This window comes from Cricetulus griseus, chromosome X (assembly GCF_003668045.3).
Source record: "Cricetulus griseus strain 17A/GY chromosome X, alternate assembly CriGri-PICRH-1.0, whole genome shotgun sequence".
Classification (NCBI taxonomy): Eukaryota; Metazoa; Chordata; class Mammalia; order Rodentia; family Cricetidae; genus Cricetulus; species Cricetulus griseus.
Genome location: NC_048604.1, coordinates 81,847,111 through 81,872,671, shown reverse-complemented (window position 1 = coordinate 81,872,671; position 25,561 = coordinate 81,847,111). Strand labels below are relative to the sequence as shown.

The 25,561-nt window shown below is 39.2% G+C and overlaps 1 protein-coding gene and 1 pseudogene across 6 annotated transcripts in view; one reads left to right on the top strand and one right to left on the bottom strand.

Moving 5' to 3' along the window:
* The window catches only part of LOC103164139 (melanoma-associated antigen B4), an 84,953-nt gene that overhangs the window by 41,294 nt on the left and 18,098 nt on the right, over window positions 1-25,561 (bottom strand). The window contains exons 3-4 of one of the 6 annotated variants that reach the window (XR_004771450.1): window positions 18,894-18,948; window positions 14,680-16,962 (exon numbers count right to left, since the gene is read on the bottom strand). The exons of 3 other annotated variants lie outside the window; for them this stretch is intronic. The gene's annotated coding sequence lies outside the window, so the exon portion shown is untranslated. Of the gene's footprint in view, window positions 1-14,679; window positions 16,963-18,148; window positions 18,949-25,561 lie in introns of those variants that run through there. 2 more of the 6 variants (XR_003488334.2, XR_003488335.2) reach the window with 2 other exon arrangements.
* LOC100767293 lies at window positions 7,827-8,440 on the top strand (annotated as a pseudogene).

Here is a 25,561-nt window from a genome sequence, read left to right as displayed (position 1 = left end):
TCACCCTCATCCCTCCTCCCCCACCCCCCAGCCTACCCCCCACCCCATTCACCCACCACTCCCCAGGCAGGGTAGGGCCCTCAATGGGGGCTCTGCAAAGTCCACCAAATATTCCTGTGCTGGGCCTGGGCCCTTCCTCATGTGTCCAGAGCCAGAGTGTAACCCTTCACGTGGGATGGGCTCTCAAAGTCCCTTCTTACACCAGGGAAAAATATTAATCCACTACCAGAGGCTCCCTGGAGTGCAGAGGCCTCCTTATTGACATCCATTTTCAGGGGGCTGGATCAGTCTTGTACTGGCCTCCCAGACAGCATCTGGAGTCGATGTGCTCTCCCTTGTTCAGGCCAGCTGTTTCTGTGGGTTTCTCCAACCTGGTACAGACCTCCTCGATCTTCATTCCTCCCTCTCTTCAACTAAATTCCACTTTTGAGCTCAGTGTATATCTGTGGATGTCTGTCTCTGCTTCCATCAGCCACTGGATGAGGGCTCTAGGATGGAATAAAGAGAAGTCATCAATCTCATTTTAGGGGAAGGGCTTTTAAGTTACCCTCTCCTCCATTACCTGGATTGTCAGATCGTGTCATCCTTGTAGGTCTCTGGAAATCTCTCTAGTTCCAGATCTCTTCTTGGACCTAAAGTGGCTCCCTCTGATACGGTGTCTCTCATCCTGCTCTCTCTCCTCTATTCTTCCCCCAACTCAATAGTTCGGCTCTGACATTTTCTCTCCTCTACTCCTCTTCTCCTGCTCTTATTCTGGCAGCTCCCTCTCCCCTACCCTCATGCTCCCAATTAGCTCAGGAGTTCATGCCACTTCACATTCCTGGGGTCCATTTCTCCCTTAGAGTCCTTCATGTTTCCTAGTTTCTTTGGTGAAGAGGATTATAGGCTGATAATCCTTTGCTCTATGTCTAAAATTCATATATGAGTGAGTACATACCATGTTTGTCTTTTTGTGACTTGGTTACCTCACTCAGGATGGTTTCTTCTAATTCCATCAATTTGCCTGTGAATTTCAAGATTCCATTGCTTTCTCTGCTGAGTAGTACTCCATTGTATAAATGTACCACATTTTCTCTTTCCATTCTTCAGTTGAGGGGCATCTAGGTTGCTTCCAGGTTCTGGCTATTACAAACAATGCTGCTATGAACATGGTTGAACATATGTCCTTGTTGTATGAATATGCACTATTTGGGTATATACCCAAGAGAGGAATGGCTGGATCTTGAGGTAGACTGATTCCCATTTTTCTGAGCAACCGCCATACTGATTTCCAGAGTGGCCTTACAAGTTCGCACTCCCACCAGCAATGGAGGAGTGTTCCTTTTTCTCCACATCCTCTCGCATAGATTGTCATTGGTGTTTTTGATTTTAGCCATTCTGACAGGTGTGAGGTGGTATCTCAGAGTTGTTTTGAGTTGTATTTGTCTCATGGCCAAGGATTTTGAGCACTTTCTTAATTATCTTTCAGCCATTTCAGATTCCTCTATTGAGAATTCTCTATTTAGTTCTGTACCCCACTTTTTAATTTCATTGTTTGGTATTGTGGTGGCTAGCTTCTTGAGCTTCTTATATATTTTGGAAATCAGCCCTCTGTCAGATGTGGGATCGGTGAAGATCTTTTCCCATTCTGTGGGTGGTTGTTTTGTCTTACTGTGTCCTTTGCCTTGCAGAAGCTTCTCAGTTTTAGGAGGTCCCATTTATTAATTGCAGACCTCAATGTCTGTGCTGCTGGCATAATGTTCAGGAAGCGGTCTCCTGTGCCAATTTGTTCAAGGACACTTCCCACTTTCTCTTCTAGAAGATTCAGTGTGGCTGGATTTATGGTGAGATCTTTGATCCATTTGCACTTAAGTTTTCTTCATGGTGACAGGTATGAATCTATCTACAATCTTCTGCATGTCCGGATTCAATTGTGCCAGCACCATTTGTTGAAGATGCTATCTTTTTTCCATTGTATAGATTTAGCACCTTTGTCAAAAATAAGGTGTTGTAGGTGCATGGGTTAATATTAGGGTTTTCAATTTGACTCCATTGGTCTATCTGTCTATTTTTGTGCCAATACCAAGCTGTTTTCAGAACTATGGCTCTATAATAGAGCTTGAAGTCAGGGATGGTGATGGCTCCAGAAGATCCTTTATTGTAAAGAGTTGTTTTGGCTATCCTGGGTTTTTTATTTTTCCATATAAAGTTGAGTATTGTTCTTTCAATGTCTGTGAAAAACTGTGTTGGGATTTTGATGGGGATTGCGTTGAATCTGTAGATTGCTTTTGGCAGGATTGCCATTTTTATTATGTTAATTCTACCTATCCAAGAGAATGGGAGATCTTTCCATTTTCTGGTATCTTCTTTAATTTCTTTCTTTAAAGTCTCAAAGTTTTTATTGTACAGGTCTTTTGCTTTTTTGGTTAGTGTTACCCCAAGTTATTTATGTTGTTTGTGGATATTGTTAAAGGTGACGTTTCCCTGATTTCTTTCTCATTGTATTTATCATCTGTATATAGTAGGGCTACTGATTTTTTTGAGTTAATTTTGTATCTTGCTACCTTGCTGACGCTGTTTATCAGCTGTAGGAGTTCCCTGGTAGAGTTTTTCGGGTCACTCATATAGACTATCATGTCATCTGCAAATAGTGAAAGTTTGACTTCTTCCTTTCCAATTTGTATCCTTTGATCCCCTTTTCTTGTCTTATTGCTCTAGCTAGAACTTCAGTACAATATTGAAGAGATATGGAGAGAGTGGACAGCCTTTTCTTGTTCCTGATTTTAGAGGAACCACTTTGAGTTTCCTTCCATTTAGTTTGATGTTGCCTATTGGTTTGGTGTATATTGCGTTTATCATGTTTAGATATGTTCCTGTTATTCCTGTTCTGTCCAAGATCTTTATCGTGAAGGGATGCTGGATTTTGTCAAAGGCTTTTTTCAGCATCTAGTGAGATGATCATGTGGTTTTTCTTTTTCAGTTTGTTTATATGGTGGATTACATTGATGGATTTTCGTATGTTGAATCATCCTTGCATCCCTGGGATGAAGCCTACTTGATCATAATGGATGATTTTTCTGATATGTTCTTGGATTCGATTCGCCAATATTTTATTGAGTATATTTGCATCGATGTTCATGAGGGATATTGGTCTGTAGTTCTCTTTCTTAGTCATATCTTTGTGTGGCTTGGGTATCAAAGTGATTGTAGCCCTGTAGAAAGAATTTGGCAATATCCCATCTGCTTCTATTGTGTGGAACAGTTTTCGGAGTACTGGAATTAGCTCTTGTTTGAATTTCTGGTAGAATTCTGCACTCTTCCTTCCCATTCAGCCGAATTAGGTTCATTAGGATCTGTGATTGCTAATTATTTGTGTCAAATTGATTGGATCAATGCATACTCAATTCATTGGTAAAGCATTATTTCTAGGTGTTTCTCTGAGGTCATATGGAGAAAAAAAATCAATAAATGAAAAAAACAGTAAAGAAAGTGCTTTTGCAGCAATGTTAGCAGGCATCATCCAGTCTGTTAAGGACTCATGCAGAACAAAAGAGAAGATGTGTTGGCTAATTCCAGTATATTTTATTATCTATCCTTTGCATTTACTATTCTCTCCAACCTTGCTGTGAAGAGAAAGACAAGCTAAATTCTAGCAGAATATTGAACTCAGCTTTAAGTACTGAAACTGACTGTTATATATTGACTGTTTTACCATTCAGGGGCTATGAATGTAATTCAGTGGTAAAGTACAATTTAGTATGTAGGGGACTCTGGTTAGGATTCCTAGAACTTCCTAAAAATAAAAGGGAAAGGCATTTTGAATTTCTACTTTACATATTCCTTCTCTGTATTTCCATAAAGTTTGAATAACCATTTTCATCAAGTTTGTGTGAATGTCTTATGTAGCTTTTCAAATGAACTGCCAATCAAGCTGCTATTCCCGTTACAAAAATGAAGATAAATGAAGTGTAATGAAGTAGATGAAACAAAGGCTCATTTATTACATGGATTTCAATTTTAGCAGACTCTCCTACATCAGTTGCTCCAGTTTAATCGATCTAACCTTTCTTATTGGGTACCAGGAGTGCATTTGGATGTAAGACAGAGATGCCTCTTAGTTCATTCTTCAGCATATAGTAAGTATATCCTATTTAGCAATATATATAATGCCTGTAGATGTCACTGTTCCCTTATAATTCTCAGAAATTCAGCTACTGCTCTCTTCCCCAGTCCTGATGTATGAAAAGACATTGAATTTCTATTTTTTAAACAGAGAATTGAAAGGCAAGATCTCTCATAATACAGAAAAGTGAAAAAATTCAAGTAGAAACACATGTACATGCTTGCACACATTTCTGCTCAGAAAGAATGATGTTAAAGGTGGCTAATGAACCATCCTTTTTTTTAGTGAAACTTTTAGATTAGGAAAAAATCTGTCCAAAAATGTAGCTCTATTTACTCCTATTCAAAATTTTAAAGAGAGTTAAAAAACACCTACCATGTTATACAAATCTTGTTTCTCAAGAGAGTTGAAATAAAATGAATTTTGTGTCTTACAAAAGAAAACATGGAAATTCTGCTTTTCTGGATTAGTTAATGACAGAGCAAGTAGAAACAAATAAGGTGTGATTTAAAAAACTGTTGCTTGTTCTGGCAGTCTTTTGCCTGAAAATTGGAGCTGGCTAATGCTCAAAAGCTCCATGTGAGTAATTCGTTGTCCTTCCCCCTCCATTTTGTTACATAATAGTTTACACATAGGATGGGATGGTATATAAAAAAAAACATGACAACAATATAAGAATTTCTGGAGAGCCAAAGACTAGAATTAAAGTGCCAAAAGTAGAATATGGATGTTGAAGGAGCAAAAAATCAATTGGCACGGGTGCTCAGATTTTGATAGTGTTCTTTTCTTTGTAGTACATAACAGTGGATCAGTATTTGTTTACTTGACAGCTGTGCTCCTTTCGTTAATTTAGGCCTAGGGATTATGTTTCACACAGCTTGTTGCATACCAAAGTCTTTCATGTGGGAAGAGAAGGATAATCAGAAATGACTTAGGTGCCTCACAAGGTCTAGACGGTCATCATTATGTCACTGAAAAGGCAGACCTCAGCCAATGATAGGAACACAGAGCTCTGAGCAGTAAATGATTGTACATTTTCAAAAGCAAAGAATTGGGGAAAGGTAGATCCAGTTAATTAAACCAGCATTGAGGATAGAAGAGTGTATACCCGTGTTATCTTAGTGGGTGCTGATTGCCAAAGTTAAGACTCAGATAAATTCCACTTGATCAACAGGAGGATTATAGAGTTACATTCTTCTACACATAGATCTAGAAAGGATGGGAGTAAAACCAGGTAAGTCATGGAGTTATAAGACCCATATGTGAAAAAGAAATTGTTTTAAAGGAAGTTGGATGTCTTGAGTCGTACTTATTTCTGGCTGAAGATTGGAAAGGTTTTGTTATTATGAAAGGAGACTGTGATCTTTCAGACTATAATTTCCTGCTTTACAAATTAGGCCATAGGTCTAAATGGTCTGTTTCTTACATTTTAAGTTAAAAAATGTTAAAAGCTACATTTGTACTTAATCCAATGAAGAATATTTATACTGATTTATTATTTTCAATTTGCATGATTATATTTTTCTTCACAAAACAATACAAAGTCATTTTACAGATTCTGAGGTACACATTTCAATTCACGCTTATCAGGTACTTAAAAGACACATGGTAATTGCATTTGAAACCCCTGTGTGAACACCAGCTTCTCCTAAATAACTCTTACTCAAGAAGCACAAGTTTCAGATCTTTACTTAGTCTTTTAAATAACTTTGAACTCTATTATATAGTCGATGGCCTAGCAGTTTGTAACACACTCATGGCAGGTTACTTTCACCAGGGGGGATGGACAAATTTAACTTCTTAGGAAAGTAGGACCATTGTTTCTTTTGAACATTTTGATGTTCGTCTGCAAACAAGAATTGAAAGCAATCAAAGAGGGTTTTCTCACAGAAAGCAAGCTTAGTAGCAAGAAAGGACCACAGGGTCAGACGATGGTGCTTAAGGTAAGAGAAACCAGTGAAGAGGATGAAGGACTGAGTCCTGAAAGAGATTGAAGGGAGAATAAGCTAGCTGAGTTTCTCCTTCATTTGATATTGTACCATATTGATCTGTCGGGAGCAGGATCCTGGGTCGAAATACCTTGTCAAGGAGTTATTTCTTAAGAATGAGTATGAGACCTGCTTGTTTCTATTCGAGAATATTGAGCCCTCAATCTTTTGGAACTCACATCCTGATTATTTGAAAGGAAAAACCAGGAAGAGTTATTTGGTTGTTCTCAACCTAATTTTTCCCTTTAGACTCATGAAGGAAAAATTTTAGGAAAGCATCTGTCTTCCCAGCCAACACTTTTCTAGAAACATATAAAGAGGCACTTGGGGCAAACAGTTTATTGAACTTGGAAGGCTAGGATGATTATATGTATAGCTAACTCCTATGATGGGAATACTTAATAGATTTAATTCAAATATACATCTGGAATTTTTAAACAATATTTCAAAGAGGGAAAAACATTTGAATAACTGAAAATCAACAGCATAATACTCTTATTCCCCAGTAATATTTAGAAAGTCCAAGAGTCACATAAAGATGGATTCAAGAGCACTAAAGCAAAAAGTCAAGCTGTATCAAAAGAACCAAAAGAATCACAACTTTGCAATGCTGCCTGATTGTAAAGCTTACCATAATTGCTTGCAAAGGGCTGAGGCAGCAGTTATCTAATGACACTGTAGGGACAGCAAATAATAACCTTGTCATGGCATTTCTAAAGCTAACTTTACCAGAATTGGATCCAATATGTGCTTAAAGGCCCTTTATCTTGATATAGGAAATACTCTGTTCTTGTAGCACATCTTTGAGTTGTACTGACAAGTTTGGCTTCTCTCTGTCTATACAGGATGTTAGTATTGGTGATGGAGATCAGAGTTTTTCTAGTCTACAAAATCTAGTGCTTCAGATAAGAAAACAAAAGTTTAGGACAGTCTATGGCATCTGACTATTTTCATACCTCACTTGACACTTCAGAATTTTAGTAGCTTGTATAATTTGTTGTATCTTAAATATAAATTTCTACATGATGATGCCAAAGAAAATTTTCCCCTTCGGTCCTTGATTCCATTCATTTGTTATTTATTTGTTCATTAAAAAGTTATCTATTTAAAATCAATTATGCACCAGTAATAGTTTTTTTTTTTTTGGTTCCAAGCTGATCAGACACAATCTTGTTCAGAAAATTTGAGTTAGAAAACCAAAAAGATATATGATTATGATGAACTCTAGGGCAGATACAAGGAGAAACAGCTTTGGTGGGCTGAGGTGAACTGAATCATGATCGAGTAGTTCATTAAATGAACAAATGTAAGGCAGAGATATCTGTTGACATCATTTAGTAATATTATCTCTTGCCCTTGTGTATTATTTTTGTAGAGTACATTTAGGGTTGTATTATAATTATTTTTCTATCCCTCCTGTTTTATTTGAATGCCTTAAGAACAACTGTGGTTTGTTTTTGTTTTAAATCATGCTCTATTACTAGGTTTTCCATATATATATATATATATATATATATATATTACACACACACACACACACATATATATATTATATATATATATGTGTGTGTGTGTGTGTGTGTGTGTGTGTGTGTGTGTGTGTGTAATAAAGAATGAACATCATCCGGGTCCTATCTGGAAGTGTCCGATCTGCCGGGGCTGGAGAGGAGTGGCGGAAGCAGCCTGGTTGATTACCTGTATTTCTCTTCCTGTGTGCAGTAGAGTTTTGATTCACCATGGATAATCTGTCATCAGAAGAAATTCAGCTAAGGGTTCGTCATGTTACTGATGAGTCTTTGGAAAGTACAAAGAGAATCCTGGGTTTAGCCATTGAGTCTCAGGATGCGAGAATCAAGACCATCACTATGCTGGATGAACAAGGGGAACAACTAAATCGCATAGAAGGAGGCATGGACCAAATAAATAAAGACATGTGAGAGGCAGAGAAGACTTTAACAGAGCTCAACAAGTGCTGTGGCTTTTGTGTCTGCCCTTGTAATAGGGCGAAGAACTTTGAGTCAGGAAAGAACTATAAGGCAACATGGGGAGATGGTGGAGACAACTCACCTAGCAATGGACAGCCTCAGCAAAACACAGGAGCAGCCAGCGGTGGATACATCAAACGTAGAACCAACGATGCCAGAGAAGATGAGATGGAGGAGAACCTGACTCAAGTGGGCAGTATCCTAGGCAATCTAAAGAACATGGCTCTGGACATGGGCAATGAAATCGATGCTCAGAACCAGCAAATACAGAGGATCACAGAAAAGGCTGACACCAACAAGGATCGGATTGACATTGCCTTACAAGAGCAAAGAAACTCATTGACAGCTAAAGCCACTGCTGTACTTCTTTACCAGTTGCTCAGTTCTCTAGCTCCTAAGTCATTACCTGTTCAGAGTTTGAAAGTGTGTGAAAGAAGGGCCAGAGGAGGAATGCCTCCCTGCTTCTTATTTTCTATCCTTTGGGATAGGTTCCTGCTCAGACTTCTTTACAGCCTCTCTCTCAGTTCACACTCTTACTTAGGCTGCTTTCCGTACATCACACATAGTTTGTCATCCTCTTCACTTAGCTTCTTTTGCATTCAAGATTTGGAAGCATTGCCAAAGAGCCATGAAGAAGGCTCCAGTAGTTTTTGTTGTTGGTTGGTTGGTTTGGTTTTGGTTTTGTGGTAAAGAGCAGAGGAAGGATCAAGAAGTGAAGTTGTTAACTCATTAAAGAAACTATAGGTCAACAAAACAAAACATAACAAAACAGGCTGATGCTTGAGGTGGGAGCTTTTACTCATGCATTTTGTTTTACATCACTATTTTGCAGCTTCTGCTCCAAAGGAAAATACAGTGGGTTTTCTTAAAGTGAGCCTCACTTCTGAATTCATAGCAATTTGTGTATGTACATAGGTTCTGGGATCCCGTTTCATATTGTACATGCAGGAACACTGTATAAATGAATGCATTTTATCCTCATATTATGAGTCATATCATGGTCTCATTGCAGGCCTATTTACCTTGTTAAGTTGTCATTAGTCTTTTAAAAATGTACATATATATGTGAAATATGAGATTTCCTCACTAAAGCAGGGCTTCAAAATTTTGGGGAAAGTTTAACAGTGTATTATGTGAATTCAGATTTACCTCAAATACTAAAACTTACATTTAGATATGAAAAAGGAAACTTGTTTTGATCTCAGGTAGAAAGATAGATTGATTTGAGTTTTGTAGTTTTATACATTTAAAAAGTTATAATTTGTTACTAAAGTTGTTTGGAAAATTATGCTTTTGAATTAATTATTGATGACTGCACTGCCACTCTCTGTCATGCATGCAAGTCAAGTTTATGTAGATCCTGAAGTTCCAGGAAAGCTGAGTAGGTGTTTGTCACCTTTTGTTTAAAATTAGCATCTGTGCACTTCAGAGCTACCAAAGTAGATTGGTTTGACCAATAACCATTGCTTTATTCTTACAATTAAATTTTGTAACTAATGGTATTGTTCTTTCAAATAGGTAACATGTTTCTGACTTATTTGTGCAGGCAATCATTTTATCAGCTTTTGTTAACAAATTGAATAAAGCAAATGTCCATAGTCAAGCACTCCAATAAAAAAAGAACAAAAAAGAATGAACATCATAATAAGGAGAAAATGGGTAACTATGTTTAACTTGATTAAATTATTACACAATATAGATATTTATTGAAATATAATTTTTCTTTTAACATGAATGTTTTTAGTTTATGTGTACTGTTTTAAAATGAACGAAATCTAGCTAAAAACTAACCAACAAAGTAAAGAGAAATCAATGTGTTATATGCTATAAATAATCTATCAATATATCTAAATTTATCAATCTATCCATGGCTGGATATTTCTAATAATAGACTCTTGATTCCACTGGAAGTTTTATGTAAGACATTTCTTTTTTCATATTATTTTTAGTTATACATTTTCCTTATAGAATGGCTCCTTTCTTTCCTGAGTGCTGCTGTAGAAAGTCTCTAATTTTATGCCAGATAACAGACTATGGTTGAAAAAATGTCACCAAATTCTGCATACTATATGAATTTTTAGAAATGGATATAATATATACACTCACAGTAATGACAAATTGTGAATAGAAGTTCCATAGCTCTGGAATGTTTTCTGAGAAATGAGACAGTCTACTTATAAGAAAGGTTCCAGCTGTGAAGCACAAGGCATGGGTGACAGAGTTTGGTACCCTGAGATATTGATGAAACAACTCCATGTGGAATGGCAAGAACATTAGAGAAGGAGACAGAGCTTTTAAATTTTTAATTCCGGAGGGAAAAAGCAATTTACTTTTTTTTTTCTTTGTGGAACCATTAGAATGGAATGAGATTATACTTCAGGCAAAAGTACCGGGCAGATACTTAAACTATAGACTAGAGAAGACATCATGTGAGTGTCTGATCGGCAGAAGTAGCATTAAACCAGACTTAAAACCTTTTACAAGCTATTGTTGAACAGAAGAGGGTGAAGTTACTGTTTAACCAGCCATAGATGTTGGAAAGATACACAGTATAGAAAGAGTGGTGACAAACTATCTTCTCAAGTATTGTGGCATTATCTAGCAATGACTTTAGGCCATGCCTCCTGTGCAGGCAATGGCAGAAGGGATATAACCCCTCAGAGGTTTCTTCAGGAAATGCTAATGTTGTTTAAGGCAAGGATACTGCTAGAAGTTAGAATTGTATTGATGTGGTAAGGGATATTTAAGCCCTATGTCCTATACTATCTCCATAGCAAATTACTTAGAAGTGGGCCAGAAACAAGAAGCAATAGGAGCAGTGTAGGGAAGCTGGAATTAAATCATCAAGATAGTGTGACTTCCTTAAGAAAAGTCTATGTGCTGATCCAGAAAGTGCTTGCTACTGTTTAAAAGCACCTGAGTTCAGTTTCCCAGCACCCATTTTTTGGTGGCTCACTTCAGTTTTAGATCTTCTGCCCTCTTCTGGCCTCTGTAGGCACCTACAATTACATACACATAACCCTTATACAGACACACATGCATACATAATTTAAAATAAAATAAAATCTTAGGGGATAGAGAAACAGATTAATAATTAAGAGCAAAATATTTAAGAGCTGCTCTTGCAGATGACTCAAGTTCAAATCCCAGAACCCACATAACAGCTGGCAACTGTCTGTAGCTCCAGACAGTGTTGCCTTTTTCTGGCCTCCATAGAGACTGCACATACATGCAGATATATGCATGTGTACACACACACATACACACACACACACACACACACACACACACACACACACACACACACACACACACACACACGACAAAATAAAACAAAACCTTTTAAAAAGAGAGAGGTTATATGAAAGATACTAGTGATGCTGTATCCCAATTCCCTCCTTCACTTAGTATGTGTTCCCATGACTCTCTTATGTGACAAGACTTTCCATGAGGAGGTGCAACACACACCTATCCACCCCAGATAGGGAGCCTACAATAGACCGGAATTATGGATATCACCAAAGTTTAATTTAATGAACCAATGAGCTTTTAAGAACTTATTTATTTTTATTTTATGTACATTGGTATTTTGCCTGCATGTATGTCTGTATGAGGGTGTTGGCTGCCCTGGAACAGGAGTTACAGACAGTTGTGAGATACCAACTGGGAATTGAACCTGGGTCCTCTGAAAAGCAGCCAGTGCTCTTAACCACTGAGCCATCTCTCCAGCCCCAAACCAATGAGTTTTGTTGAGGTTAATTATACGAGTATGAGCGAGGGGTTACTCACAAGAACAGCAATGACTCAAAGACAGCTGCATCATTAAAACCCACTTCAGCTGGGGTGATGGCTCACACAAACTGGGAACCTGGAGCACACTGAAAAGCCTCCCAGCAGCTGAATAGGTTAGTGGGTGTCCTTCACAAGTAACTCAGTTGGTCAAAACCTCTTCCCGGTTGCTTGTTTTTTTAAATTTTTTTCCTGCTTCTTCCAGGCAGCTGGTCTAGTCTCAGAATATTCTTTATAACTTGGGTTATCTAAGAGTGTCTACTATCAATATTATTGTTTACTCTTAGGAAAGAGGAGCCTAGTGAATCTGGTCAGTTTCAGGGAGTTCCTGACCTATTTTGGGTTGTTTACCCTCTGACTTCATGAGCTTTCCTGGGTGACAGGATATTCAAATCTCTGAGAAAACTGCTGCATATAGGCCTACCTTTAGTTTTGCTGTTGCTTGTTTTGTGATCGCTCTACCCATGGCCTATTTCAAAGCACTGCTAGAAGGAAACTAGAATTCCTGAAACATTATATCTTATACCACCTTCTTATCCAATGATTGGCTGATGAGGTAGCAGGAAAGCTCTGTTTGCTCATTTTAAAGAATGGAGAAATATGAGGAATAATTAATATTTCCAGTTTCTTTATGGGATTGGAGAGAGTGAGGGTCTTCCTCTTAAAAATGACACTCTTTTTGCCTTTGTATGTATTGCTTTTCTCATTATCCTTTCCATTTTCCAGGAGCAATATTATTCAATTATTCCAGTGAATTTATAAGTCATGTATAATTGTGATGCCTTCACATATGACGGACTCCAAAGACCTAATAATCAGTTCAATTCACATACCAAACCTTGAAGATATATTGACTTTGAATGCATGGGAGTTAACTTTAGGATACAAAAATTTTGATGACTTTGGCATATTATCTCAATAAACAACATTAACACTTGAATTGTCTTCATTCTCATTTCCTCTACAGTGGCAGGCAGGGTTATATATTTTTGTTTCTTTCCTTACTGATCTCCTTTAAACCCACTCATAATGAGACTAATGTTTAATTCATATGTATTTTGTGTACTAATAATAAGAATATTAAGGAAAGACAAACAGGAAAAGAAAAATGTGTTGCTCTTCAGAGGTCTGTCATTTAGAATAGAAGTAGGAAAAACCGCACTTTTTATTAAAGTGAATCACATTTTAAGACACGTGGGCAAGACAGTTTTAAATTTGGAGAGTAAATATCTTTAGGGCTAGGAAATGTATCTCACTTATAGAGTACCTGTCTAGCATATGAAAGGCTCTTGGTTCAAAGATCTCTAAACTCATTATTCAAAATCATTGTCCTTTCCCAGTGTCTTTCATTGATTATTTCTTAGTATCACACCAATTAGTATCTGTTGTTTTTCCTATATTTTTTTGAGATAGGTTTTCTCTGTATTGTTTTGGAGCCTGTTCTGGAACTTACTCTGTAGACCAGACTGGTCTCGAACTCACAGAGATCTGCCTGCCTCTACCTCCAGGTTACTGGGATTAAAGGCACATGCCACCAACGCCCGGCTTAGATTATTTTATTTAAATTAGAAACAATCTTATTTTACATACCAATCCCAGTTCCCTCGCCCTCCCATCCTCCCAATCCCCGGACCAACCTCCCATCCCATCCCCCTTTCGGCTCCCCAGAGAGGGTGAGGCCTTCCATGGGGGAATCTACAAAATCTGTCATATCATTTGGATCAGGGCCTAGACCCTCCCCCATGTGTCTAGGCTGAGAGAGTATCCCTATATGGGGAATGGGCTCCCAAATTCCATTCATGCTCTAGGGATAAATAGTGTTCCATGACCAGAGGCCCCATAGACTGCCCAGACCTCCTAACTAACACCCACATTCAGTCCTGTGCTGGTTTCCCAGCTGTCAGTCTGGGGACCATGAGCTCCCTTGTTCAGGTTAGCTGTTTCTGTGGGTTTCACCAGCCTGGTCTTGATTCCATTGCTCATTACTCCTCCCTCTCTACAACTGGATTCCAGGAGTTTGGCTCAGCTGAGTACAGTTAAAAGTATATTATTTTATGTCTTTATCTAAAAAGGTGATGTTTATAGGCATCTCCATCATCCATAGTTATTTATAGATCCTAATTTGACCCCACATAGCACTTAACACACTGAAACTGTGACTTCTTTTTTTTTTTAGTTACCTTATGCCATATTATCTTTTATGTTTTTGTGTTATTTCTACCTTTTCTATTAGAAGTCAGTAAGAATAGAGACTTTGGATTGCCACCATATAGCTCCTTGAGAAATGACTGGTATATATTAGGCACTTGATAAATATTTGTTGAATCAAATAATGAATAAAAGATGACTGTGCATAAGGTTAATGCAAAACACCTGGAAAGGAATTGATATGCTTCTGTGAAATTCATTCTAAATATTTAAACTCTTGTATAGTAATCATAGATTGTGAAGCATTACAGCATAATGAAGGCAATAAAAGCTTTCTCATTTTAAACTGGTTATAATCCTGAGTTAAATTCCTGGTTTTGCAATTTGTTAGCTGCTTAGTCTTACAGAGACATTTAGCATGTCTCAACCTAAGTGTTTTTGTAGAGATATGAGAATAAAAATGACTGCCTTAAAATACACACATATATGACACAGCTATCAGCTATGAGATTTTAGCCTCCTCTTATTACTTGAACATATATGGACAAGACTTTTAGAAAGTAAGATTACTTGTTAAGAATTTCAAAAAGCTTGCCCAGGATTTTGAAGAACTGACTTGTTTAACTACAAATATGTAATTGTTTAATAAAAATAGAAAAATACGTGAGTCATAGTAGCATGAGCCTTTTAATTCCAGTACTCAGAAAACAAAATTGTACGTTCAAGGCTAGTCTGGTCTACATAGTGAGTTCCAGGTCAGCCAGAGCACATAATGAAAGTCAGTCTCAAAATCAAAAGTAGAAAAAAATAAAAATAAAAAATTATACAACAAGAAAACAATAATTCAACACAAAAATTATACTATATTTTCCAAAGTAAAAGTCTGTACAGGGTAAACTGACAATTTATATATGTGAATTTAATATTTGTAACAGTCGTTTCCAGATACCAAGAAAAGTAAAGCAATGAAGGAAGCATCAATTATGTTTTTTTTTTGCTTTGTTTTCATAAACAAGGTCAGGTCTAACTAGTAACCTCTAGTAACCTAGGGGTGGCTTAGAACTCACCATGTAGTATGTGCTGGCCTGAAACTTGGGATCCTTCTGTCTCAACCTCTACAGTTATGGGAATACAGGAGCGTACCAACCTCTCTGGCTCCTTAGTTTCAAAGGAACCCAGTAAGTACACAAGTATACAGCAGAAGATGAAAGCTATATATAGTCAGTGACTATTAGTGGAAATGAGTGTGTGAGTGTGTGTGAGTGAGTGTGTGTATGTGTGTGTTCATCTTACATGTAATTGTTGATTCTGCATGAAAATGGTCAAAGTAAGTTTAATTTGGATAATTATTCCTGAAGAGTTTCTAAAAAGATATTTAGTTGTTCATAAGATTGGAAACTCTTTCCTGCTGTAAACTATTAAAGATGTGATTACAGATAGGTGTATATTGTTGACAACACAGCTGTTATTGATTTAAAAATAAATTATGCAGTAGTCAGGATAGTGATGCTTTAGGGCATAAAACAAGGCAAATGATTCTGAAGCCAAGGACTTTCCATATCTGAATAGGTCTAGTTGACTAGAGGCCATGTGGATACATTGTGAGGCTTAGAATGTAAAGTTACAACTGAGTCTGTACATACTTGTAATCCCAGGACTCATGAAGGTAGAGCAGGAGGATCATGAGTGTCTTGGTCACTGTTTTATTGCTGTGAAGAGACAATATTACCATGGCAACTCTGAAAGGGACTCCCACACAGCAGAGCCTCCTTCTTGGACCCCGGGTTAGGCACAAACCACAGCCAAAACACCCGTTTTCACAGAGAGATCCTTTAAGTGGTGAAGCAAAGCAAAAGTGGCTGCTTTCTGACTCAGGCAGAAAATAGCAGCAAATGGCCTTGCAGTGTAATTCTCAAGAGGGGGAAAAGGGGAGGTCTGTGTGAAAATGGGCTCGGAAGTGGTGGTAAAAACACAGGGGAGAGGGAGAGGGGAAGGGGACAACAGAAAGAGGACAGAGCTATTTGTTCCATGAGGGACAAAGGACTGCCTGTGGATAACAGAGGAGACAGATATGGCACATAGGCACATAGGAAACCCTCAGTTAGGATGAGGTGTTTAGTTTTAATTGGGCATGTTACTTAGGTAAGAAGGGGGATTCCGATTGCTGGACTTTGGTAGTCAACCTCAGGAGGAGGTAGTGGCCAAATAAGGGAATAGACCTTGGTGGCTAACTTTAGGGATATAATCTAACTTTTTGTTTTGTTTTGTTTGTTTGTTTTTTAGCAAGGCAGAAGGAATTGGGAGAGAAGAGCAAGGCCTGCCACAGCCACATGCTTCAGTGGGCTAGTGTCACTTCAAACAAGTTTTTAGCTAATTCATTCCTTTATTTTACATCCCAACCTCAGTTTCCCCTCCCTCCTCTCCTACCAGTCCCTACCATAAAACTCCCCTCTGCCCCTCTCCCATTCAGTCCTCCTCTGTTTCTACTCAAAAAGGGCAGGCCTCCAATGGATGTCAGAAAAGTTTGGTGTGCCAAGTTGCAGTAAGACTAAGCACCTCCCCTTGTATTAAGGCTGTATAAGGCAACCCAGTATGAGGAATAGGATCCCAAAAGCCAACCAAAGCATTAAGTATAGCTCCTGTTTTCACTGTTAGCAATCCTACAAGAGACCAAGCTATACAACTGTCACATATATGCAGAGGGCCTAGCTCTGGCCCATGCAGATCTCTGGTTATGGATTCAGTCTCTATGAGCTCCTATGATCCCAGGTTAGTTGATTCTGTGGGTTTTCTTGTGATGTTCTTGACAGCATTAGCTCCTACAATCCATCTTCCACCTCTTCCATAGGATTTCCTGCGCTCGACCTAATGTTTGACTGTGGGTCTCCACCTCTATTTCCATCAGTTTCTGGATGAAGTCTCTCTGAAGACACATGGGCTAGGCACAAATCTATAAGTATAGCAGAATATCATTAGGCATCATTGCACTGTAATTTTTTTCACCAGTAGTTTTTATTTCTTAGATCTCTGGAGCATCCAGCCTCTGAGTCCTGGTACACCAGGAAGTATCAGGGGTAAGCTCATTTTCTTGGCATGGGTCTCAGGCTAGACAAGTCATTTGTTGGCCACTCCAACAATCTCTGTAGCACCCTTATCCCAGCACATATCATATACAGGATTAAGTTTTTGCATCCATTCCATTTGCTGGTATGAGATTATTTCCTGTGTTTTCATAGGTATACTTCTATCACCTTCTGTAGGACTGGATTTGTGGATAGATATTGTTTAAATCTGACTTTGTCATGGAATATTTTATAGGCAGAGCTTTTCTGTCGCAGGTGCCATTCCTGCAGCCATTTATAAAATAATTACTAGGAGTCTTAATATTATAATTATTTGGCAGATGGCTCAGGGTTATTACTAGCTAGCTCTTATATACAAATCAATCCATTTATATTAATCTATGTATTGCCACATGACTGTGGTGTTATCTCATTTTCTACATGTCTTGCTTCTTCTGTAGCTGCTGACTTCTTTTCTCAACTTTCCCTTCTTTCTCCCTATATATCTGCTTGGATTTCCCACCTAGCTATATTCTGGCCTGTCTTAGGCCAAATCAAATTTATTCATCAACCAATAAAGGCAATATATATTTGCAGCATACAGAAGGACATCCCACATCAATATATTGTTTTCTCCATCTATAGTGATTGAAAGTTTTGCTGGATATAGTAATCTGGGCTGGGATCTGTGGTTTCTTAGATTCTGCAAGACATCTGTCCAGGCCCTTCTGGCTTTTAGTGTCTCTATTGAGAAGTCATGTGTTACCCTAACAGGTCTACTTTATATATTATTTGGCCATTTTCTCTTGCAGCTTTTAATTTTCCTTATTCTGTATTTTTAGTGTTTTGATTATTATGTTGTAGGGGGACTTTTTCAGGTCCAATCTATTTGGTGTTCTATAAATTTCTTGTACCTTTATAGGCATGTCCCTTTTTAGGTTAAGACAGTTTTCTTCTATGATTTTGTTGAAAATATTTTCTGGTCCTTTGAGCTGGGATTCTTCTATTTCTTCCATTAGCTTAAGTTTGGTCTCTTCATAGTGTCCCAGAGCTCCTGGATGTTTTGTTTCAGGATTTTTTTTTTTTAGATTTTTACATTTTCTTTGACTTATATATCAATTTCTTTTATTGTATCTTCTATGCCTGAGATTCTCTCTCCCATCTCTTATATTCTGTTGGTGATACTTGCATCTATAGTTACTGCTCACCTACCTATTCTTTTCCATCTCCAGGATTCCCTCAGTTTGTGTTTTCTTTATTGTTTCTGTTTCCATTTCAGGTTTTCAAGAGTTTTACTTGCTTCCTTCATCTGTTTGTTTGTGTTTACTTGGATTTCTTTAAGGGATTTACTAATTTCCTCTTTAAGGGTCTCTGTCATCTTCATAAGATTGTATTTAAGGTCATTTTTTGTGCTTCCACTGTGCTGGAATATCCACGGCTTGCTCTAGTAGTATACCCAGTGGTGCCATATTCCTCTGGGTATTGCTCACTGTGTTCTTATGCCGGCCTCTAGTCATCTGGGTTTGGGGTTATTAGTAGTTTAGATGCATGTTTCTGAGTTTATCTTTGTTGGATGGATGCTTTGTGAATGTTTCCCCCCTCCCCCTTGCTTTCTATTTCCTCTCTGGTTTTCTGGCCTGAGTGGCCTGTGGTTCTGGTGACCAGAAAATCTTCAGGTCAAATAGTGTGTCTCTGCTGGATTTTTGGTGGTCTACAAGGCCTCTGGGGATTTGGGTGCTCTATTTGCTTCTGGGGTTCTGAGAACTGGTAGGGCCTCTGGGGTTCTGCATACTGGTGTGGTCTCTGGGGTTCCAGTTACCTGGGGTTCTTAATACCAGCATGGCCTCCAGTAGAGTGGGTGTCTTCAGAGATTCCTAGTAAACAATTGTGAATATTTAAAATGAAATGATGGGGTTGTGGTTCAGTAGTGGAGTACTTGCTTAACATGTCCAAGACCCTAGACTTGTTCCTTAACATTGCAACATAATAAAATTAAATGTTACTTTTTTTTCAAGTTATGTGTACTAGTTTTTCATGCAGCTAAGTGATCAGGATATTAGTATTAGCTAAGTAGTTTCATCAAAACTATTTAACAAATAGAACTATTAGCATGATTATTCTGACCAAGTGCACCACATCAAACAAAGTACTGGAGAGAATGTAAGACACTGTCCACTGCTGGCTAAACCTCCTTAAAGCATGTCCAATATCCTCAACAACATGTCCTACCCCTGAACCTCCATATTCAAGCCCACACCTCCAGCTACTTTACTGGAGGCCAACACTGGTCCTGGGGATCCTGGGTAGGGCATCATTTCACCATCTACTATTATCCCTGAAAGCTTACAAAACAACACCAGAATGTACCCCTTCCCCTGGGTTCCATATTCTGGCAAAAAGCTTTGGCAGAAGTCTTCTGTTTTACCTGAGACCAGGCCACTACTATTGACCCAAGGTAAAACACTCCCAGCAGCTGGTTAAACAACCTCCAACTATAACCCCTCCTCTGAGCTCCATATCCCAGCCTGAAACCTCAGTAGAACATTTCTGCTGTTTTGGAGGTCACACGGCACTAGGAATCCCAGTGACCAAGCTGGTATCCAGAATCCTAGAGACAACACAGTTATTTGGAACCCAAAACCCCAGAGGTCTTTCAGGCCCCAAAAAACCCACTGGAGACATACTACTGGACCTGAAGACTTGCTAGTTACCAGAACCTCTGCCCACTTAGAAACAAGGGAGAAGAAACAGAAACCAAGAGAAAAACCACCCATCCAACAAAGACAAACTCAGGAACCCATATCCAGACCTATAATCAGCCCAAACCCAGATGCCTAAATGCCAGTGTAAGGACAAAATCAATAGCAGGAAGGACAATATGGCACCCCCAAAGCCCAGATATCCTACGACAGCAAGACCTGAACATTCCAATGCAGTCAAAGCACAAGAAAAATGACCTTAAAACCCACTTTACAAAGATGATGGAGATCCTTAAAGAGGAAATGAAAAAATCCCTTAAAGAAAAAATGAGGAAAATACAAAGAATTAGAGAAAATCAATAAATCCTTTACTGATTACCCAGAAAAAAAACAAATAGGTGAAGAAAACTGCCCAAGACCTGAAAATGGAAATAGAAACAATAAAAACAAGCAAACAAACAAAAAGCAAATAGAGGGAATTGTAGAAATTTAAAATCTGGGTAAGCAAGCAGGAACTACAGGTGCAAGTATCACCAACAGAATACAATTGGTGACTGAGAAACACTTAAATGTTCAGCATCCTTAGCCATCAGGGAAATGCAAATCAAAACGACTCCAAGATTCAATCTTGAACCTGTCACAATAGCTAAGATAAAAAACACAAGTGACAGCTCATGCTGGGGAGAATGTAAAGTAAGAAGAACTCTCCTCCAATGCTGGTGGGAGTTCAAACTTGTACAGCTAGTTTGGAAATTAATATAGCAGTTTCCAACAATATTAGGAATCTATTTACCCCAAAATCCAGCTATACTACTCCTGGGCATGTACCCAAAGGACACTTTATAATATCACAAAGACACTTTCTCCACTATATTTATAGCATCTTTATTCCTAATAGCCAGAAACTGGAAGCAACATAGATGTTGCTGCAACGAAGAATGGATAAAGAAAATGTGGTATATTTACACAATGGAGTACTATTCACTGCTAAAAACAATGACATCATGAAATCTTAAGACAAATGGATGGTACTAGAAAAGATCATCCTGAGTGAGATAACACAGACCCAGAAAGACAAATATGGTGTGTGCTTGCTCACTTATAGATGGATATCATTTGTAAAAGTAAATAACCATGTTACAATCCTCGGACTCAAAGAAGCTAAGTAACAAGGAAGGCTCAAAGGGGAGACACATGAATTTCACTGGGAAGAAGAAAGAACACAGACATTATAAGTACTTGGGGGAGGTGTCTAGATGGCAGGATTGTCACGGAAACAACAGGGATCACATAGGGGGAGGACGGAGGAAGAGAGTACTGGAAAAGACAACTGGAATCAGGACCATCCCTGAGATGAGCTAGAAACCTAGTGCAATGGAAACCCCCAGGAATCTATGAGGGTGACCCTAAATAAAGCTCCTGTGAGATATGAAGCCTGAACCAACCATCTTCTTTAACCAGGCAAGACTTCTAGTGGAGGGATTGGGGCCCCAACCCAGCCACATGACTTTCAACATACAGTCTATGCTGCCCACAAATTATGCTGGGACAAGGGCAGCACAGAAAATATGGGAGTGGCCCACCAATGACTGGTTCAGCTTGTGACACATTCTGGGAGAGGAAGCCCAATCCAAAAATGCCTGGAGGGCAAAGACCCAGATTCTGGACAGTCCAGAGATCTAGGATAGAACATGACTGGCAATGCTATAAAAAGTCTTTACTCCATACGCCCGAGCACCACCACTACATGGGCGATTTTGACCAGCCACCTGGGCTTGCCATTCACCCGAGCCCTGCCACCATGTTAAAGTCCCAAGTAACACATAGAGACTTATTTTAGGTACAAATGCTGCTTGGCCAATGACTAGGAATTCTCATCTGCTAGCTCAGTCTTAATTATCATAAATCTATATATTTTATGAGACTTATCTTAGAGGATGCTGGCGTCAAGTGTCCTGTCTTCCCAGGCTTACATGGCAACTCCAGAGAGAGGAGAGCAGGAGGAAGAGCAAGGGAAAGAAGAAGCACAAAAGAACCACTTACTGCTTGTCCTTGCCTAAATTCTGAGTCTGCCTGTTATGTCACTTCCTGCCTAGATATCTTACTACATTTCCCAGAATCCTCCTCGATTCCTAGTCCCACCTATCTTGCTTTCCTATTGGCCAACAGTACTCATTTATCACCCAATAAGACAAACATATACATAGAAGGACCACCCCATTATGGCAGTTTAAAAATTCAGTGAAATGAATCCTGTTGATATTTCTATACTCATAGACTGTTGCCTAGCTCAATTTTAATCAGAGAGACTTCACTAAGAAACTGATGGAAATAGATAGATAGACCCACAGTCAAACATTAGGCAGACCTTGGGGAATTCTGTGGAAGAGGGGAAGAAAGGATTATGGGATCCAGAGGGGTCAGGGACACTGGAAGAAAACCACAGAATCAATTAACCTGGTCTCATAAGCTCACAAAGACTGAACCGCCAGCCAGATAACGTACATGAGATGGACCTAGGTCCTCAGCAATATTTTAAAGTTGTGTAGTTTGGCCTTCTTTGGTTTGCTGGCAAAGGGAGCAGAGTCTGTCTCTGACTCTGTTGCCTTCTCATGTGAACCCTTTTCTCCTGCTGGGTTGCCCATTCCAGCCTTAATAAGACAGGAGGTACCTAGTCTTGCAGCAACTTGATTTCCCTTGGCTGACTAACATACAGGGACGGCCTGCACTTTTCTGGATGGAAGGTAGAGGTAATTCTTGGGGGGAGGATGGGACAGGGACTAGAAGGAGAGGAGGGATTGAGCAGAAACTGATTTTGCTAGGAAAAATTAATTAATTAATTAAAAACTCATAAAAATTAACGAAGAAATGTAAAGGTGCCACAGACAAAGAAAATATTGGACTCTCTTGGAGAGTTTAGAAAGCTGCAAAGATATCTGCAGTATGGGGGAAAGTTAGGGCACTCAATTCGAACTGCAGGATATAACATTTGGCCTAAAGGTGCCATTATGTTCTAAAATTGCAAAATGCTATAGTAGCATAAATACTTCTCTGCTTGCCTAGCTTTTGATAGTAACTCTAGCTGTGAGCCCCTTCTGCCACATTTTCCTTGGAGTAGAATCCATGTGGTGAAAGATTGCAGAAGCTTTTGACAATTCAGTGCACCAAATTTCTACACCAGGAAAGCAAAATATACTGCTAAAACACCCCAAGTAACTGAAATAGCTCCTTGACTTTCCATGTGTCACATGTGGCTAGGTTTAAGGTTGATTCTACTCTCCTGTGTAAACCAGGTGTAGGGTTGGCAGTGCACGTCTGAAATCCAAGTAATCAAGAGGCTGAGACACAAGAATGGCCAGTTTGCAGGCAGCCTGGGCAATAAAACAAGACTCAGTGTTAAAGTGTTAACAATAACAACCCACACAGGAGATTTTTCTCCTATACATGGCTGTTGCCATGTATCAAGCAGCGGTTTCAATTGTGCCTTTTACCTTAATAGAAATCTCAACATCTTTTGTAGAAATTTGTTCTTTTTAATAATATTGGCTTCTAGTTCATTTGTTTGCACTGTTTTCTTATGTGTTAATTGAAGAAACCAGGTGGAAAAGCCTTTTAAATTGTAGTGAAACTATGATATAATTAATATTGAATAGCTCTTTGCTTGCTATGTGAAAAGAACCTTAAATTTCTGCTGATTTGATATAGAATATGTCATGATTATATTAATCCCCCATTACAGTCTCTTGTCCTTATTCCACTCTTGGTGACACCTATCTTCCCAACAGGTTCCCCTCTGACCCCTATAGCTTGTGAATGTGTGTGTGTATGTATGTGTAGATCTTATACAAATAGCCACATCAACTGTGTGTTCATGGTTGTGCCAGTCATACCATAGTTAGAAAACAATGTTTCATAATAATCAGAAATCCTCTCAATCAATCTTCTTCATCTTCTAGCTTTTTGAGTCCTCCTGCCCAAGTTCCTGTGATGTCCCATGGAGTTTAAAGAAGGTTATTTGGCTGTCTACTGTAGGGACAAGTACTCATCACTGAAAAGTCACTTATTCTCAATATTTTGACCAGTTATAATTTCTTAATCATTGCTCTCTCTAAAACAGGAGCTTTCCAGACCCAGGCTTAGAGTTAACACTATCTGTGGACATAAACATAAATGTTGGTGACACAGCTTAGCTTCATGTACACTTAGCAAAATTTTAGTAGTATATTTTCCTTTAAGGCATGGGATAGATTTTTGGTTTTGGTTTTGGTTTTAAATTGAGCATGCATTCATTTCTATGGAGTAGGCCTCCAATTCAATCAGAAAGTGATTGGCTATCCCTACATCAATCATGTGGCAATTGCACCAGTGGGAATATTACAGCTGGCATATAGGAGTTGTAGTATGCAGGCCTCTGCTGGGAAAGGCCATTGATGATTTTTTCTCCATTGGTAGCATGTATAGCACCTCCCAACACTATAAAAGCTAACCAAAAAGAAGGAAGTTTCCAGTCTACTTCTAGCTTGCTTTATCTGTGTTCTGCATCCAAAATATGGCTTCAGCAACAGTCTTACCACTTACTTTTGGTGAATAATCAAGAGCGATGATAATAGACTCTTTAGGGGACACTCTAACCATGCCTTCTCAGGGCTGGTTACAGATGTGCCTGGCCACCTGGGTAACATGAGGGAGGTTTAAGAGTGAGGGGCATGCATGTGGGAGCCCTCTCTTCTCCTTCTTCGGCTTGTTCTACGTACCTTGTTCCCTGTCGGCTGGCTAGGCTCTTCTGAGTAAGTAGGGCATTCTTAAATAAATATCCTTGTATCTATGCCTGACTCCATATTGGTATTTCGCTTTATTTAGTGTCAGAACTGTAGAAACCTATGCCCTTGTCTTTTCCTGTTAGGGGAATACACTTGGGTCCCACTGGGACACTGACCCAGCTGCTGGCCCACTCAAGCAGAGAATAAGTTGCACACCCGGCCGGGAGAGTTGTTCTTTTCCACAGGCCTGCCCACGCCAGTAAAAACTGAGGGGAGTAAAAGCCTCCGCTGCCGCTTCTAGCATGCTCCAGTCCAGCCCAGAAGCCACATGGCACAAGCATGTTACCTGCTGCCACCTGCCCAGCCAAGTGCCCACCAAACACTGTGCCACCTCAGCCTGCCAGTACCCAGAAACCCCGGGCCCTCACTGGGACCAGCACTACTGCCTAGTGCTGTGCCACAACGAACGGCCGCTGCCGCTGCCTGTTCCAGCCAACACCATGATTTCAGTCACCTGAGCCGGCGTCCTTGGCTCCCGAGCACACACTGTGCTACCACCCTGCAACCAAGCACAGTTCCTGCCTGGTACTTTTAGTAGATTTTTTTCCCAAACCCTGCACCCAAAAGACCACCCGTCTTCCACCGGTTCTTAATTCGGTCCCCAGAGTCCTAGTGTTTCAGATTCAACTAGCTGAACACCTGTGACACCTGCTGGTCAAAAGCTGTTACTGCATCTGGTGTAGAAGTCACCAGGTAAAATTATGGCAGAAAATTTAACATTCGTCTTTATTGGTAATATCTTTGCTTCTTACGTGAATTCAATGTTAGAGGAGGTTCATGATTTGCCAGTTGCCTGCCTGTATGCTGTATTAGCAGCCAGCATTATGATACATGTGATCTCTGTAGCCAGAGGCTTGAGAAACAGGGACAGAGACAGTTTCACCACTTGGATACAGGAAATAAAAGCCAGCCAACAAAATTTAGTATCTGAGTTCCAAGAGGTGAAACATTTACATAAAGAGGTAGAG